This window comes from Protopterus annectens, chromosome 2.part0, assembly GCF_019279795.1.
Source record: "Protopterus annectens isolate FY-2018-M chromosome 2.part0, PAN1.0, whole genome shotgun sequence".
In the NCBI taxonomy this organism is placed as follows: Eukaryota; Metazoa; Chordata; order Ceratodontiformes; family Protopteridae; genus Protopterus; species Protopterus annectens.
The window spans coordinates 279,742,514-279,759,341 of record NC_056728.1 but is presented as its reverse complement, the minus strand read 5'-3'; the positions used below and the strand labels follow the sequence as shown (position 1 = coordinate 279,759,341).

The 16,828-nt window shown below is 41.9% G+C and overlaps 1 protein-coding gene across 1 annotated transcript in view; it reads right to left on the bottom strand.

Moving 5' to 3' along the window:
- Nucleotides 1–16,828, bottom strand: part of CSNK1G3 (casein kinase 1 gamma 3) — a 2,843,512-nt gene that overhangs the window by 1,662,749 nt on the left and 1,163,935 nt on the right. The gene's annotated exons all lie outside the window — the stretch shown is intronic.

The following is a 16,828-nucleotide window of genomic DNA, read 5'->3' as shown; positions in this document are numbered from 1 at the left end:
TTAACTGTGATGCACTTTGATCTGTTCCTACCTGAACACACCCTCTGTGGTCTCTTAATCAGGAAGCCCAGGATCCAGTTATAGAGATGTTTACTGAGTCCTAAATGTCCCAGTTTTTCTATCAGCTGCATTGGTACCACCATATTAAATGCAGAGCTGAAGTCTATGAACAGCTTCCTTACATAGTTGTCTTTGCCTTCTAAATACTAAAGGGAGATGTGTAGTGCTACTAATATGGCATCAGACATGGATCGGTTAGCTCTGTATGCAAACTGCAATGGGTCAAAATCAGGAAGCATGATAAAAGATGCTTTTTGATCAGCTGCTCAAAACATTGGCTGTCAGAGTGACTGGTCTGTAGTTGTTAGGGCTGGAGGGAGTGGTTTTCTTAGGTAGTAGGATAATGATCGTTTCCTTGAAGCATGAGGGTACTTTTGCGATGGCAAGAGAGGTGTTAAATATTTCCTTGAGCACTGTGCATAGTTGATCAACACAGCCTTTTAACACTTTGCCCAGTATGTTGTCTGGACCAGCAGCCTTCCTGGGGTTCAAGCTCCTTAACTCTCTTCTTACCTCCTCTCTGCTGAGCCTGAGTAGTGGATCCTGCTCATCAGTGGGTAGTTTTAGTGCCAACCTGTTGTTTCTTTCCTCAAATCTACCAAAGAAGATGTTCAAGTTGTCCAAAAATTCGAAGCTGTCCTCACACTGTGCTGACTTAATTTTGTAGTCAGTGATCTCCTGCATAGCTGGCGTTAGGCACCCGCCAAACCTGCGGTCACGGGGAGCCCCCGATTATCTGCCCACATGTGAGGGCCCCCACATTAAGCAGCCGCGGGTTTCTCCATCTTTTTTGCTCCTTGCCTCTTTCATTTAGCGTCATCGTGCAATTCTGTTTTTTTTTTTTTTTTTTTAAAGAACTTGCTTCCTTGACTGCTGCAGCCAATCAGGTCCCTTGCTTCACTTGAACACTGCACTCAATCAGGTCCGCTTCAGTGAAGCTAGGGACCTGATTGGCTGCAGTAGTCAAAGACGCAAATTCCAGTTTTCTGATCGGCTTTGCTGTAATCTGTGGTCTCTTGGATCAGTTCTATGGATTATCTGTGTTAGGCATACCTCTGAACTGCCCAGTTTTTTAATAATGTCCACATTTTTGCTTCATATTTTTAGTTTGTTCTTCATAAAATTTGTGGTTTTCTTCAGTAGATAATGGCAGACATTTACATTTCAGACTTTATAACCTTCAGAAAATGCAGGCTAAAGCAAAGCCTGAAAGCAAGTTTGCAACTTTATATGAGCAATATTTAAAAAAGTGTCCCTATTTTTAAGCCTTTGTACCCCCATTATTTTTGGCTTTGCCCAGATTTTTCACACTAAGAGGTTGAGAGGTGTGGTGTGAGGATGGATGGAGAATGCAAGTTTTTCTGGAAAGACTGTGGGACCAGCAAAGCAGCTGTATTTTAACTGCCCTTGAAGGGCAATTTCTAAAAGATCAGACAAACTGCCCTTTTGAGGGAAATTTTAAAGGGGCTAAACTGGTCTGGTCTGTGTGAAGAGGATTAATACCAGCCTTGTATCAACTGCAGAAAAGGTAAGTTGCTGGGTTTATTTTTAACTTTATTTTTTGCTGGGGGATGGTAAGGAAACCTATGGAGAAGATTGTGTAGCTTTTTTTCTGCAGAGTTCTTATGCTGATTATTTCTTTTTTGGGGGGTAGACCTGTGGTTGTAACAGTTTTATTTTACCTATGGCCAGAATTCTTCTGCTAAGAGATTGAGGAAGGAAGGCTTGTCTGTAATTAATGTTCAGATCTGAAGTAGTTTTTTTAGCTAGTCTTACATAAGAATATTCATTAATGCATTCTTGTTTTGTGTACAATGGTGCTGAAATATTGGTAGTGGGGGGGATATTGGCTGTGAGAATGCTGCAGAATGCACAGATGTTTTAATGTATACCAATGCAAACCCTGTTCTACTAGTATGTTTTATGCATACCAGCAATATTTACAACTATGGCTGATGCTACACTTTTGTTCAATGATAATTTTTTGCTCTGTCCACAGTTATTGTGCTGAGAGGTTGGGAGGGGCATTAGCAGCTGTGAGAATGTTGCAGAATGAACAGCTGTTGTTTTAATATATACTAATGCAAACCCTGTTATACCAGTATTGTGTATACCGGCAATGTTTATGATCTTTTTTTGTTTTGTCTGGAGTTATTGTGCTGACAGGCTGGTGGTGGTGGTGGTGGGGTTTACGGGCTGTGAAAATGTTGCGCAATATTCAGATGTTTGCCTGGTATTTGCCTCTTTTCATTAAAACATGTCGGGTTATGCAATGCATTTTACTGCAAAATCTGTTATTCCAGCATCTTTGTTTACTCATAAACACATTGTTTTTTAATGTTATGCCTTTGTATTTTTATTTTGCTTTCACTTCATCCAGATTTATTATGCTGAGACACTGGGGGGGCGTTGTGAGAATTCTGCAGAATGTACTGATGTCTTAATGTGTGCCAATGCAAACCCTGTTCTACTATTGAAGTTGATCACAGCAAAGTTTCAAGCTATCCCTTATGTAACAACTTTGTTCTGCCATTTTTGGGGAGAGGCTTTGTCTGTAACTGTTACACTGAGATGATATTCGGATCTGTAGTGGGAGTAGGGACCACGTTGAGGAGATCCTGGACAGGTGCAGATATACTCTAGAGAGTAGAGGAATGAAGGTCAGCAGGACTAAGACAGAATATATGTGTGTGAATGAGAGGGAGAATAGAGGAATGGTGAGGATGCAGGGAGTAGAGCTGGCGAAGGTGGATGAGAGTACATACTTGGGATCAACAGTTCCGAGTAATGGTATGTGTGGAAGAGAGGTGAAGCAGAGTGTACAGGCAGGGTGGAGTGGGTGGAGAAAAGTGTCAGGAGTGATTTGTGACAGACTTGTACCAGTCAGAGTGAAAGGGAAGGTCTACAAGAGGGCAGCGAGACCAGCTGTGTTATATGGGTTGGAGATGGTAGCACTGACAAAATGGCAGGAGTCAGAGCTGGACGTGGCAGAGTTAAAGATGTTAAGATTTGCAGTCGGTGTGATGAGGGTAGACAGGATTAGGAATAAGTATATTAGAGGGTCAGCCCAGGTTTTACGGTTTGGAGACAAAGCCAGAGAGGCGAGATTGCATTTTTTTGGACATGTGCTGAGGAGGGATGCTGGGTATATTGGGAAAAGGATGCTAAAGATGGCTCTGCCAGGTAAGAGGAAAAGATGAAGGCCTAAGATGAGGTTTATGGATGTGGTGAGAGAGGACATGCAAGTGGTTGGTGTGACAGAGCAAGATACGGAGGACAGGAAGAAATGGAAAAATTACCTGCTGTGGCGACCCCTAATGGGACCAGCCCAAAGAAGAAGACAATCCCTGTTATTCTAATATCTTTCTAAGTTTATCATAGCAATGTTTGCAACTATCCTTGATGTTACACCTTTGTTATGCAGTTATTTTCGGCTTTGGAATTATACTGAGAAGTTAGGAGGTTGGTAGGGGCTGTGAGAATGTTATACAATGTCCAGATGTTTGTTAGTTGTGGTCTGTTCATCAAAAATGTGGGGTCACACACTGCACGCTTATTCTAGCATCGTCATTAGTTCATAATCCCAGTATTTTAAATTCTTAATGGTCAGTCTTACTGTAGTGCTGTCTTCGTCATGTGTCTATGTCTTGTGTGCAAGTCTGTGTAGCTGTCTGTCCAGTACGTGATCATTTTGCATCTGCACATGGGGGTTGTTCTAAGAGTTTATTTTTTAGTGTTCTAGCACGTCCATTTATGGAATATGGAGGTAGTTTTAAAAATAAGTTGGATAAGTTGAAATGTAGATTCATTATTAACTACAGAACACTTCAACCACGTGGTATGAATATTGATAGTAATTTAATCTTATAAGATAGGCATTATGCATTCAGTGTTAAAATTGTTTAAAGTATAAGATCATTTAAATGCTTAAATGTTAAAAACATTTAATAAGGTAAATGTTGTTTACATTTGATTAATTGTTTATAATGTTTTAAAATTATGCTTTAAACAAAATAATTCTTTTTGAGTACTCAGTACTGCAGAATTTATGGAAAAAAATATATTTATTGGAGAAAGAATTTATTGGATAATGAATTTATTGTTTAATTAAGTGTGTTTGAATGGTATATAAGGTGGGGTTTTTGTGGAGTTAATTTATTCCTTTGAAGGCGAAAAGCCGAGGTACCAGAGAAGAATAAATGGTGGAAAATTATCTGCCTGCTGTTATTTTTGGAAGCTGTGCTGTGGAGTGTTATGTTGATGTTATTTTTTGTCCTTTGTTGGACACATGTGGTTCGGTGTTGTATTCACTGTGTCTTGTGTCTCTGTCCTGTGTGAGAGAGCCTGTGTGGGTGTTTTTGTGTACCTCTGAGGAACTGGCTACTTTGATGCAGTACAGAGGCTTGCCATAATGTAACAATATTAATACTAAATTCCAGTCAGTGTGTGTGTGTGCCAGTCAGTGTGTGTGTGTGTGTGTGTGTGTGTGTGTGTGTGTGTGTGTGTGTGTGTGTGTACATCTGTGAGTGGCTACCTTGCAGTGGTACAGGGGCTTGTAATGTAACATTGGTACTAAATGTCAGTCAGTGTGTGAACCTCTGTGTGTAGCTACCTTGCTGCGGTACAGGGGCTTGTCATAATTTATTGGTACAAAATTTTATTTATTTAACATTTGTTTTCTGGGAAAGTCTGACTAGGACAGAGCCAATTTTCAGCCGAGGCCCAGGGAGAAATGTTGCAGAAGCATGTCTTTGGAATGTGGGAGGAAACCCATGTGAGTGCAGGGAGGACATGCAAACTCTACACAGAATGCACCTCAGCTGAGAATCAAACCAGAGAACCTTTTGCTAAGGGGTGACACTGTTAACAGCTGCACCAGTGTGCAGTCCCAGTCAGTGTGAGTACCATTATGAGTGGCTACCTTGCTGTGGCACAAGGGCTTGCCATAATACAACATTGGTACTAAATACCAGTCAGTGTGTACCCTGACATTTCAAGCCTTTTTAATGGTCTGAATGTAGTAACACTAGATTGTTAAGTGGTGCTGCATGAGCTTTATAGGGAAGGGGGCATAACGGTAATATGGTCACACTTTTTGTATTCTCCTGGGTAGGGCTCCCAACTTGAAACTTGCTGGGGGCCAACAAAATGCTAACACCGGCCCTGTCTCCTGTATGCCTTGCCATAGTCTCCTTGCATCTTTCACGTCTTCAAAGTGTCTCTGCACCTTTCTGCCATATTCCCTCTTAGCCTCCGTTGTACCCCTCCTCAGATTACCTCTTGCTACACTTAGGGCTGCTTTGTTCTTAGCTCTGTAAGCTGCGTTTCTCTCCTTCAGAAGCTCATATACCTTAGGGGTGAGGCATGGCTTCTGGTTAGCTCTAACAGTGATACTCTTGGTATCTGTTACCCCATTAATGCAGTTTGTAATGTATGTCACCACTACCTCAGTGTATTCATCAATGTTCAGATGCTGATTCACTGTGGCTGCTTACTTGAACATATCCCAGTTGGCTCTTTCAAAATAGTCTTGGAGGGCCTTCTTAGCCCCCTAGGGCCATACCCTGATTTGTTTCTTCGTGGGTCTCTCAATAACCAGTGTAGGTTTGTTAGCTGCCAATAACAAGATGGTATAATGGTCAGAGTTTCCCACTTTTGGAAGTTGCACTGCCTTAAAAGCATCTAAAATAATGCTTAGCATTCAGCAGTATGCCTATGTAACATCTGAGCATACGTTAACCACCAAAGCATTTTTTGGCAAAGGCTTGCAAGAAGGCCATATCCTTAGCAGTACATGTACAATGGGCCCAAGGCAAAGGCCTGCCATGCATTTAGTAAAACAAAATGATATACTAAGAAAGCCAGGAAGAAAGGGTTACTTTGGTCACCTTTTGGCCTACCTTTTTGGAAGAAAAGAAGATAAACCTGAATTTTTCCTGACTGGTTTGGTTCAGTCTAAATAAAATCAAAGCTGCTTATGCACCTCCGCGCATTGCAGCATATATTCACCTCATTTAAAGTAACCGGGGAAGAAAATTTGAGATCTGTGGACTGAGTTAAATTACACTCTGTAGCATCTTTAGGCACGAAGGAAGCACTGGTTCATAAGACGATTCTGCTCTGTGAAAGATCATACAACAGCCACCAAAACACAGAGTTTTCCAAATGAGTTTTAAATCATCAGAAGAAGTTGGTTTGAATGGAGACTATGCTAGCCTTTCTAGAACAAAGAATAGATCCCTTGGGAAGATGGAAGATTTAACCAAAGGAAATATCAGAAAGTCTCCCAAGAGAAAGCTTTGCAAACTCTCAGAGTTGGCAAAGATGGGATGTTTGCACTTGATGACAATTACCAAGGGCTTCAAGATGAACTTTGACTTAAGAAAAACTGAATCCCACATAAATATGTAAAAGATATTCTAATATACCAGGAAGAGAAGCAGTCAAAGAATCAGATGTTTAGCCTTGATCTAAGCCAATAAACTGGTCTATCTGGAGAGAGAATTTTTCCTGGCAGATGGTTTTTTGGTGAGATAAGGATCAGGTTCACACTAGGTGGATATGAAGGGTCCCTGGCCATCAAAGGAACTGGGGAAAATGTATGGTCAACCTCAGAGAATAAAGGTCCAGATGAATATGATAGGACAGATGAGACAGGAGGCTCTTGGAGGATGTGAAGATTTGGGTCTGTTTAAGTTGTGAGGCCAAAACAGAGAAAACAAAACTTGTTGGGGCCAAAAAATGCAGTTATCAGAATTACTCTAGCTTTGCTGACTCTGACCTTCTCCAGAAACTTTACCATAGGAGGAAATAGGGAGAAAGTGTAAAGCACTCCTAATAACTGCTTCTGGGCTGGAGCATCCCTGCAGAATCCTCTCAAGGAAGAAATAAGGGAAAATAAATGTTGTAATCATGGTTGGATGAAAATGCAAAGAAGTCACAGGGTTCAAATTGTTGCTCACTGAGACTCTACTTGTGTGGAATCAGTAGATATTGACAGAGTTTGTGTGTGAGACAGTTGGCTTGTTCCAGGATTTGTGTTGCAAAGAGAAGGTGGTTGAAGGCAACAAACACATCTCAAGATCTCAAGGCTACCTGACCAAAGGAGGTGTGAGTTCTCCATTGCCTGTTTATATGTGAAGCCACTGCCATGTTGTCAGAGTGGATGACAATCTGACTAGAAGGTAGGGTGCATTGGAACACCTACAGAATGAAAACAGCAGCCCTCATATCCTGCATATTAATGTATAATGAGACATCTTGGGGTGACAAAGTGCCTTGGATTGTCTGCTCCACTTAATGCCTCCCCCAACTCCACAGCAATGGAATTTGTAGTCACTGTCACTTTGGGTGTAGGGGGCTGAAAGTGTCTGCTGAGAGACAGGTTAGATATGAGAGTCCACCAACAAAGACAGTCCTTGCATTTTCTGGAAATATTTACAGGACATCTAAGGGTCACAGAAGTTGATTTCACTGTACCTTCAGAGTCCATTAAAGGAACATCATAATCAGTTTCACTTGGGAAACCATGGAAATTGTGGAAGCCATCAGGCCCAGCACTCAAGTCAAAGAGAGATCGGGACCATGTTGTTGATTATATAATGGACTTAACAGTGGATGTCAGCAATCTTGTCCAGAAGAATATATGGGTCTACTTCACTTCACCTAAAACCCATTTGACTGACACCCATTTGACCAATACCCAAGTGACCTAAATTTCATTTGAACTACAACTCATGTCACTGACTCCCATTTCACCGACATTTAAGACATAGACTTGTTGTGAGTTTTCCTTCACCTGTGACTTCCTTGTGATAAAAAGAATTACTTTAACTTAGTGCTGACTGTGAGAATTCTGATAGTCATGTAGAAAATAGTGTTGTAGTGTTTCTAAACGTGGGTTTTTCTATTTAAATTTTTATGGGAAGTGTCTAAAGTAATTTGGCAAATGTTTTGTGCATTCCCAGCAGTAGTGGCAATGTGTAGAGTACTGTAAGTCAAGTTGAGATATATGCCCTTTTCCCCACTGTAGTGTAATCCTGGAGTTAGTATATATAATTAGGTTGGTGAGGGGCACAGTTCCCCCACATTAGGGAGTGTGGGGGGCATAGCCCCCCCACCTACTTTGATTGTACTTTGTCCCATTTCTGTTAAGAGGGTTAGTAAGTAGTTTTTAAGCTCTGGAAAGGGTTAGTTATTGGTGTTCTAAGTGTGCTTGTCTAGTATGTTGAAATAAAGCATTGTAAGCTGTTGGTGAAATGGGAGTCAGTCAAATGAAATTTAAGTCAATTGGGTGTCGGTCAAGTAGTTGTCAGTCAAATGAGTTTTAGGTCAAGTGAAGTAGACCTCTATATATATATATATATATATATATATATATATAGATATATATATATATATATAGATATATGTATATATATATATATATATATATATATATATATATATATATGGGTCTACTTCAGAATGTCGACCGTTCAGAATGCTGACTTTCATACGGCCGACACCATCTGATTGACATTCTGAAAGACCGACATCCTGAAATAGCACCATTTACCTATCTGTAAACACAGTAAAACTGTGTTATGCAAGGGGCAAGCCCCCCTGCCCCCACACCCCCTGCTACTTAAATATTCTCACTCCTAGATTGCACTACAGTGCAGGAAACGGGAATCTCCCAGTCCCGCACTGTAGCGGGATCTCCACTATCATTTGTTGCCCTTTTAAATGTTCGCTCATATGGTGTAGACCACATGAGTTTCGAACATTTGAAAGTTCGAACAAACGAAGGGCTCCCATATATATATATATATATATATATATATATATATATATATATATATATATATATATATATATATATATATAAAGTTAGGGCATACAGACTGTATCCTATGACTGTAATCGTCTGAGTGGACATCAACTGAAATTTGGAAAGGTCAGATGTTATTTTCAAGGACTGAAATAAAGTGAGCAGCAAATCTATGGAAGCAATCAGACTCTGCAATGTGATGCTCCTAGGAGCCAGTCATTCAGGTAAGGGAATACTCTAGACCCTTGTAGTTGGATAGCTGTCACACTTAGTAGCATAGAAGAAAAAATATAAAGTACAGTTTTGTACCTACCATAAATGTAGATGTCCGATAGGAATGCATCTGCAGTCCTTACAAATGGGTTGCCCTGTCGTCAGGCAGCCCTTCGGTCGGCCGGATTCCAAAGTCTGGGTCTGGCCTCGGCTGGTGTCGCGCTTCACCCGACGTCATAGCTGCAGTTTTTCGGGTATAAAGGCATCAGCCGACGCCATTTTCCTCAGTGTTTCTTGCCCCAGATGCCAGGTGCCCTCTTGGATGGTTAAATTTGGATAAATGCCAATGATTCCAAATAGTAGAGAGCAGACACATAAAATAAGCATGTATGTACATATATACAAACAAATACACCATAATAGATCCCCCCCAAGCTAGCTGAAGGATGGCAAGTACCCTAGGAGTACCACAGAGGGGAAGGTGGGTGGGTAATCCTGACTGCAGATGCATTCCTATCGGACATCTACATTTATGGTAGGTACAAAACTGTACTATGTCCTTCAAGGATGCATCTGCAGTCCTTACAAATGGGTAGAATACCATAGCTAAACAAGGGGAGGAGGAAAAAAGAAAAGATTATGGTGTAGTTAGGATCCCTTGCAAAACAGCAGTGGCAAAACCTGCTCGGGATCTAGAGTATAAAGGTAAATTGTAATGCTTGGCAAATGTATGCACGGAGGTCCAAGTAGCAGCCTCTATAATGTCCTTGGTAGCCACTCCTCGTAAGAAAGCTGTGGTAGTGGCTGTAGTCCTTGTGGAGTGAGGCCTGATGTTCTCTGGCGTTTTCTTTCCATGGTAGGAGTAACAAAATCTAATGCAATTCCCTATCCATTTGGAGATTGTCTGTTTTGAAATTGGTTTTCCTTCCTTTCCTGTTGCATATGCTACCAGAAGCTGGTCAGTTTTTCTATTGGACTTGGTCCTGTCCAGGTAGTAGCGTAATTGTCTATGTACATCCAAGGTATGCAACAGTCTTTCTCCCCTGTTCTGAGGGTTGGGGAAGAATGTAGGTAGGTGGATAGCCTGATTTAAAGACACTCTGGATACCACCTTAGGCATAAATGTAGGATTTGTTCTCATGGACACTCTATCTTGATGGAAGATCAGGAAGGGTTGTGCTGCCATTAATGCCTGTAGTTCAGAAACCCTTCTTGCTGAGGTGATTGCCAGCAGGAAAGCAGTCTTCCAGGATAAGTATTGTAATTCTGCTGTTGCTGCTGGTTCGAAAGGGGGAAGTGTCAATTTTTCTAGCACAAAGTTCAAGTCCCATGCTGGCAATGGTGGTTTCCTGGGAGGTTTTACATTTTTAATTCCTCTCAGAAACTGCCTGAGCAGAGGATGTGAGAAGACAGGAGGATCCAAGCTGTATTCTGCTGAAATGGCTGATGCATGTATCTTGATGGAAGAATAGGACAGGCCTGTATGGAAGAGCTCTGCCAAGTACTCCAGGATGTTGGCTATGTTCACCAGTGCCACATCTTCCCCCTTTGCAGTACTCCAAATGAGATATCTTTTCCATTTTGCTGCATAATTCTTTCTTGTTGAAGGTCTACGAGCCTCAAGGATTATGTCTTTAACCCTTTGGGATAAATCTGGGTTAATTGTACTTATGTAATGTTCCAGGCAGTTAGCTGCAGAGTTTTCAGGTTTGGATGCAGGATGTTGTAGTTGTTCTGTGTTAACAGCAATGGGATCAGAGGTAGAGCCCATATTTGTTCCCGAGACATGCTCCTCAGCAATGGGTACCAATGTTGCCTTGGCCAGTCTGGAGCTATCAGAATGATCCTTGGACGTTCCTCTTTGATCTTCAAAAGCACCTTGTGCATCAAAGGAAGTGGTGGGAATGCGTATGCTGTCAGGTTCCTCCATCTGAAAGATAGGGAGTCCACCTTCCAAGCAAGTGGGTGGTACGTCCTTGTGCAGAATCTCTTTAGCTGGTGATTGAGTGGGGATGCAAATAAGTCTATTTGTGGTAATCCCCATTCTCTTGTGATGGCTTTGAAGATGTCCGGATGCAGCATCCATTCGTGGGCATCCGTTGTAGTTCTGCTTAGTATGTCTGCTAGAATGTTTTCTTTTCCCGGTACAAATATTGCTTGTAACTGAATGTTGTAGCTCAGAGCCACATCCCATAGGTCCAGTGCCAGCCGGCATAGAGGGTATGAATGTGTGCCTCCCTGTTTGTTGATGTACCACATAACTGTGGTGTTGTCTGTCCTTATCATCAACTGGCCTTCTTGGAGAAATGGTCTGAATGACTGGATAGCCAATTTTACTGCCAGCATTTCCTTTAGATTTATGTGCAGGCGCAGCTGGTCTTGAGTCCATAAGCCTTGTATGCACTTGTCCAGCATGTGTGCCCCCCAACCGAGGTCTGATGCATCTGTCGTGATGGTTTGGCTTGGTTGACTGTTGCAGAAGGGCAATCCTGTGTTTGATTGACAGGCCTGAGCCCACCATAGGAACTCTTGTTTCAGGCATGGGATTATTGGAATTTTGGTTTCTAGACTGTGCTTGTGTTGAGACCACAAATTCTTTAGGTACCACTGTAGCTTTCTCATATGCAGCCTGGCATGAGGGACCAGAATTATGCAGGATGCCATGAAACCTAGGGCTTGCAGTACTTTCCTTGCAGTTAGATGGTTCTGCTTTGTTAATGCCAAGAAGTAGAGAGGTAGTTGCTCTTTCATTTCTGCAGTTAGGTTCAACCATGCATGTCTCCTGATAACTGTGCCAGTCATGGCTGATCTAAAGGAAGCCTCCAGTGCATCATAGCCACATTTTAAAGAATGGTTACTAACCTGCTGTATGTTATGTACCATTTCCTGAACATATTTCTTATCTAAAGATTCTTCAGAGGACAGTTTTTTAGTTAACTGGTCTAGCATAAACTCTTGATATTGAATCATATGAAATTGGCAGTTCAAAGCCCTAGCTGACAAGGTAGCAGAGGTGTAAACTTTTTTACCCCAACGCTCTAAGGACCTGGATTCCCTTTCAGAGGGAAGGGGGTTTTTAGTAGAAGCAGTTGCTACAGCTTTAGGGCCCTGGGAGATAGTCTCTGGATCTGCAAAGGGAGCCTTATATAAATGGTGATGAGTGTCCGGGACCCTGTAGAACCTATCGGGCTTAGCAGGGGCCGGAGGTAATGAATCAGGAGCAGAGCAAGCATCATTAAATGCATCATCTACAACAGAAAGAACTGGAGGTATAGCTAAAGGCCTATGTTGTGGCAAATGTAGAAAGGTTCTAAGCCTTTTTCTGGAGTCTGAGAAATCTTGGCCCTGCCACTGAAATTGTTCCCTCATAGCATGCAAGGTTTCCCCAAAGGAAAATTCCTCAGGCGGAGAGGCTGAAGGAATGGACTCTTCAGCATCAGAGTCTTCGTAAGGAGAATAAGGAGCCTCAGGAGGGTCTGTATGTTCTGAGTCATCAGAGGAATCATCTGTGGATACTGGCTCTGGGGGCTCTGCTCTAGGCCTCTTCTCAGGAGGTGGATGAGAGGTCCTGTCTGGATGAGGCTGGGATCCACGAATTAAAGAAAAGAGATCCTCAGCCAAAGAAAGCATATGGGAACTGGTGCTGGGCCTGTGAGAGGGGGGCTTAACAGGCACCGTTTTTGAAGCTTTAGCTGCTTTAGCCCTGGCAAAGGCCTTAATAGACATGGCTGCAGGAGGCCTAGCAGCTCCACGTGCAGGGGTTGAAATATCCAAGGGAATAGTGTCTGATAATTCCTGAGAAACCGCAACTGCAGGTTGGATTTCAGAAGCCGATTCCACCAGGTTAGAAGGGGCCTCGGTAGAAGGCATGGTTTCGGCTGGGGAAAGAACCGCTTGCTCGGTTTCAGCTGAAACCGAGACACTCGTGGTTGGCTTAACCGCGGTTTCGGCCGAAACCGCGGACCGCAAGTGTCGGTCCTTTTCCCTGCGTTTCTTGGTTATTTGTGAAGTCGGAGGATCCGACGGCATGATATAAGCAAAATCAGAGCCGAAAAACTGTTCTGCAAACTCCGACCGGCGTCTAAGCGTCCGTCGGTTAAAAGAAGCACAGGCTAGACAAGCTGCTATGTCGTGGTCTGGGCCTAAACAAGGTAAGCAGTAAGAGTGGAAATCTTTATGAGGTATTTGTTTCCCACAAGTTAAACAGTTATTCACTTTTTCTGACATCGGCTGAGGCAAGAAAGAGTCCCCAACGGGGTACTTAGCTTTTTAGAAGTCTTCGAAGTAGTATTCGGTAGTAGTAATCTCTGGTTCTGACCGACCGGCACTTGCGAACAGCTTCTGCTTCGGGCGCCACGCGGCAAGAAAGACTGGGGAAAATGGCATCGGCTGATGCCTTTATACCCGAAAAACTGCAGCTATGACGTCGGGTGAAGCGCGACAACAGCCGAGGCCAGACCCAGACTTTGGAATCCGGCCGACCGAAGGGCTGCCTGACGACAGGACAACCCAGACCGAAGGGCTGCCTTACGACAGGACAACCCATTTGTAAGGACTGCAGATGCATCCTTGAAGGACATCATCTCAGCTATTCCAATTTCACTAATTCACAATTTCAACAGCCTTTGGAGTATTTCCTTTACATACCAACCAAAAATCATGTATGTAGCTGACATACAAAATCAGATTTTTGTTCATAAATTTCTCACCATACATGAAGTTCCTTTTAAAATCTTTTTGGTGGGTTTTGAAAAATGTTAAGACCAAGCTACGCATGAAGAACAAGTCTGGCAGTGTAAGGATACACCTTCTTATACACAGCATACAGATCAGTCAGCAGTCTGCCAGTATACATTGCACATTGTTACACTGCTGGTAAATATGCAATAACCCATTTGTACGTTATGAAATAGGGGTGATTCTGTTTCCATGAATCATGCCACTGTTGGGACCATGTGCAAACAAGGGGTAAGATAACACATGTACACCATTCTGTACATTGTTTATGGATATGGTAGACAATTCTCTGCATCATCTATCATTTCGCCTTTTTTTTTTGGGGGGGGGGGGTCATTCATTCATTTATATACCAAACTTCATAAAAAAGTGACTGATGCTTACAAAACCTCTACAAGATCACTCAGAGACAAAACTCCTCAAGCATATATAACAATCTTCATCCTGATTAAAAATAATTGTCTTTATTTTGGCTCCAGAACAAAAGCTTCTCAGAAATCAATGTAATATATACCACACTTCACACCTTCATTAACGAAAAGAACAGTAGCTTTTAATAGGCTTCTCCACAACTGACCATTCAAAAGACATAGGTCCTCGCAAATGAATGCCTGACATTCCAGTCTCCATCATGATTAAAAATAAACAGTGCTCTTTACTAAGCTCATTGAAGCATTGCACAAAGACAAAGCATCCCCGAAATCAATGCATTACATACCAAGCTTCACCTAAATTAAAAAGTGTTTTCCCTTTGTAGCACAGTTATTTTGCTTGGGGGATAAATCAGAGACCTGCACATGACTCTGTTTTGGGTGACAGACTTTCATTAATAGAGTCCATATCCAAACCTTTTTAGACTAAGCTACTCGGGATGCAGATTTCTTCACTACAGCCGACAACAAACAGGACTCCACAGTACAATCTACTGGTGTTAGCAGGATAAAGTATAACACTGAAAAAGGAAAAGATGAGAGGGTCAATCAATAAAAAAATAAATAAAATGTAAAACATGCATTTAGCTACAGGAACTGCTTATCTCTTAGGTACTTTCAAGAAGTACAAACAAATCTGATTCAATTTCTGATTGAGATTTCTCCAGTGGGAAAAAATGCCTTGAAGCATGTTTTTGCAGTTGTTGCCCTCACTGCCTGGCAGTCATCATCCTCTCCTGACCAAATGATTCACTGTTGCATGAGAAAGGTCACCATTCAGGTAGCAACAGGGGATACTTTGTCTTTTTCTTGCTGGCTCTAATCCCAGTATGCACCTCGTTAAGCACTGGGGGGGGGGGGGTGTAATAGGCTGACCATAGACACCATCTCATCATTTGCACATAAAGTGTTCTCTCCAATCAGTCCACCTCTGGGAAGTGTGAGTGCAGTTTCCTTGATCTCCACCAGGGAAACTGCAATGGCTCATTGTGCCCTGAGTGTGCACAACCCTGCCCACCTCCTAGGAGTGGTGAGTGGGGCAAGCCCCTTCAATCCTCTCCCTCCCTGTCCAACTCCCCCAGTGCTGGGGTTGATAATCAAATCCCAGTTGTCTCAGTCACAGTAAGGGTTACACCTCTCTGTGCAACACAAAGAGTTATATTTCTTCAAGTCACTCGTGTACACTACTCCCCTAACTAGCCAGCATGTGTCCAAATTTAAAGGCACCATTGTATGCAGTTGTATCACATTTATTTAAACTTAAAGTAATACTGATTTAAAGAGCTACAGAAATAATTAATGCTATATCTAGCAAATTTCAGTTACCTCTGTGGCACCCACTCCACATCAAAATATTTTAGCAATTCCCCCCTAACCACAATCCTTCTAATACTTTTATATGATTTAATCTTGTACCTTTGTTTTCAAAATGTATTCTCTCACCTTTCTGGCAGAAGACATATCAGTCACAAGTATCCCTTCTCAACCACAAGGCTCCCTAACTCTCACCATGTTCCCTTGCAGCAATGACCTCTTAATAATGAATGCTACCACCATGTATCCACTTTCATTCTAGATCCCCCCTTTAGAATAAGCAGTCCAACCAGAATACAACCAAGCAGCATCTTACGCTGCAACCATCTGTTATTCCCATTACTCTTCCTCCTGCAATGTGGAGTAACTAACCCACGACCTCAGTGCACCTCAGGTCCAAAGATCTCCTTCTACATCAAATTTATTCTTAAAACATGGGTTTACCTTGACCCATTAAATTTATGCTTTTAAGAAGTGTAATTCAGCAACCTCTTTTTCACAAAAGTGCATTTTTTGAAAATGCACTTTCACGAAAAAAGCAGCTAAGCGAACAGCAACGGAGGTTGTTGCTTAGGTTGCAGCACAGCAGGGGAAAATGGAATAATTCCCTTTTCCCACTGTAGTGCGATCTCTGAGTGAGAATATATAAGCAGCTGGGGGTGTGTGGGGGGATGCCCCCCTGCATAAATGTGGTTAGTGTTGTTTTTTTTTGTTTTGTTTTTACTTAGTTTCTTTTTCACGAATGTGCATTTTTGAAAAAATGCACTTTTGGAAAACAGGGGTCGTGAAATTATGTTTCGTAAAAATGTAATTTTGTTCACTGAAATGAATCGCTCATATAACTGGTCTTATGCTATAAGCATCTGTTATTGCCATTACTCTTTCTCCTGCAAACAGGGGTCGTGAAATTATGTTTCGTAAAAATGTAATTTTGTTCACTGAAATGAATCGCTCATATAACTGGTCTTATGCTATAAGCATCTGTTATTGCCATTACTCTTTCTCCTGCAACTAACACACGACCTCAGTGCAGCTCAGATCCAAAGATCTCCTTCTACATCAAACTTATTCTTAAAACATACATTAAAATAAAGTTATTTTAAATGCTTTTACTCTCTGTAGCAAACAAGATCTCGAGCTTACGTCTCACTATCCACTGCCTTGATGTTGTCATCATCAGTGATCAGTGATAACTACTCTGATTTGTAGTACTTCTTTCCAGGCTATTAATATATTTTAGTATAAGGCCTAATAGTAGAGT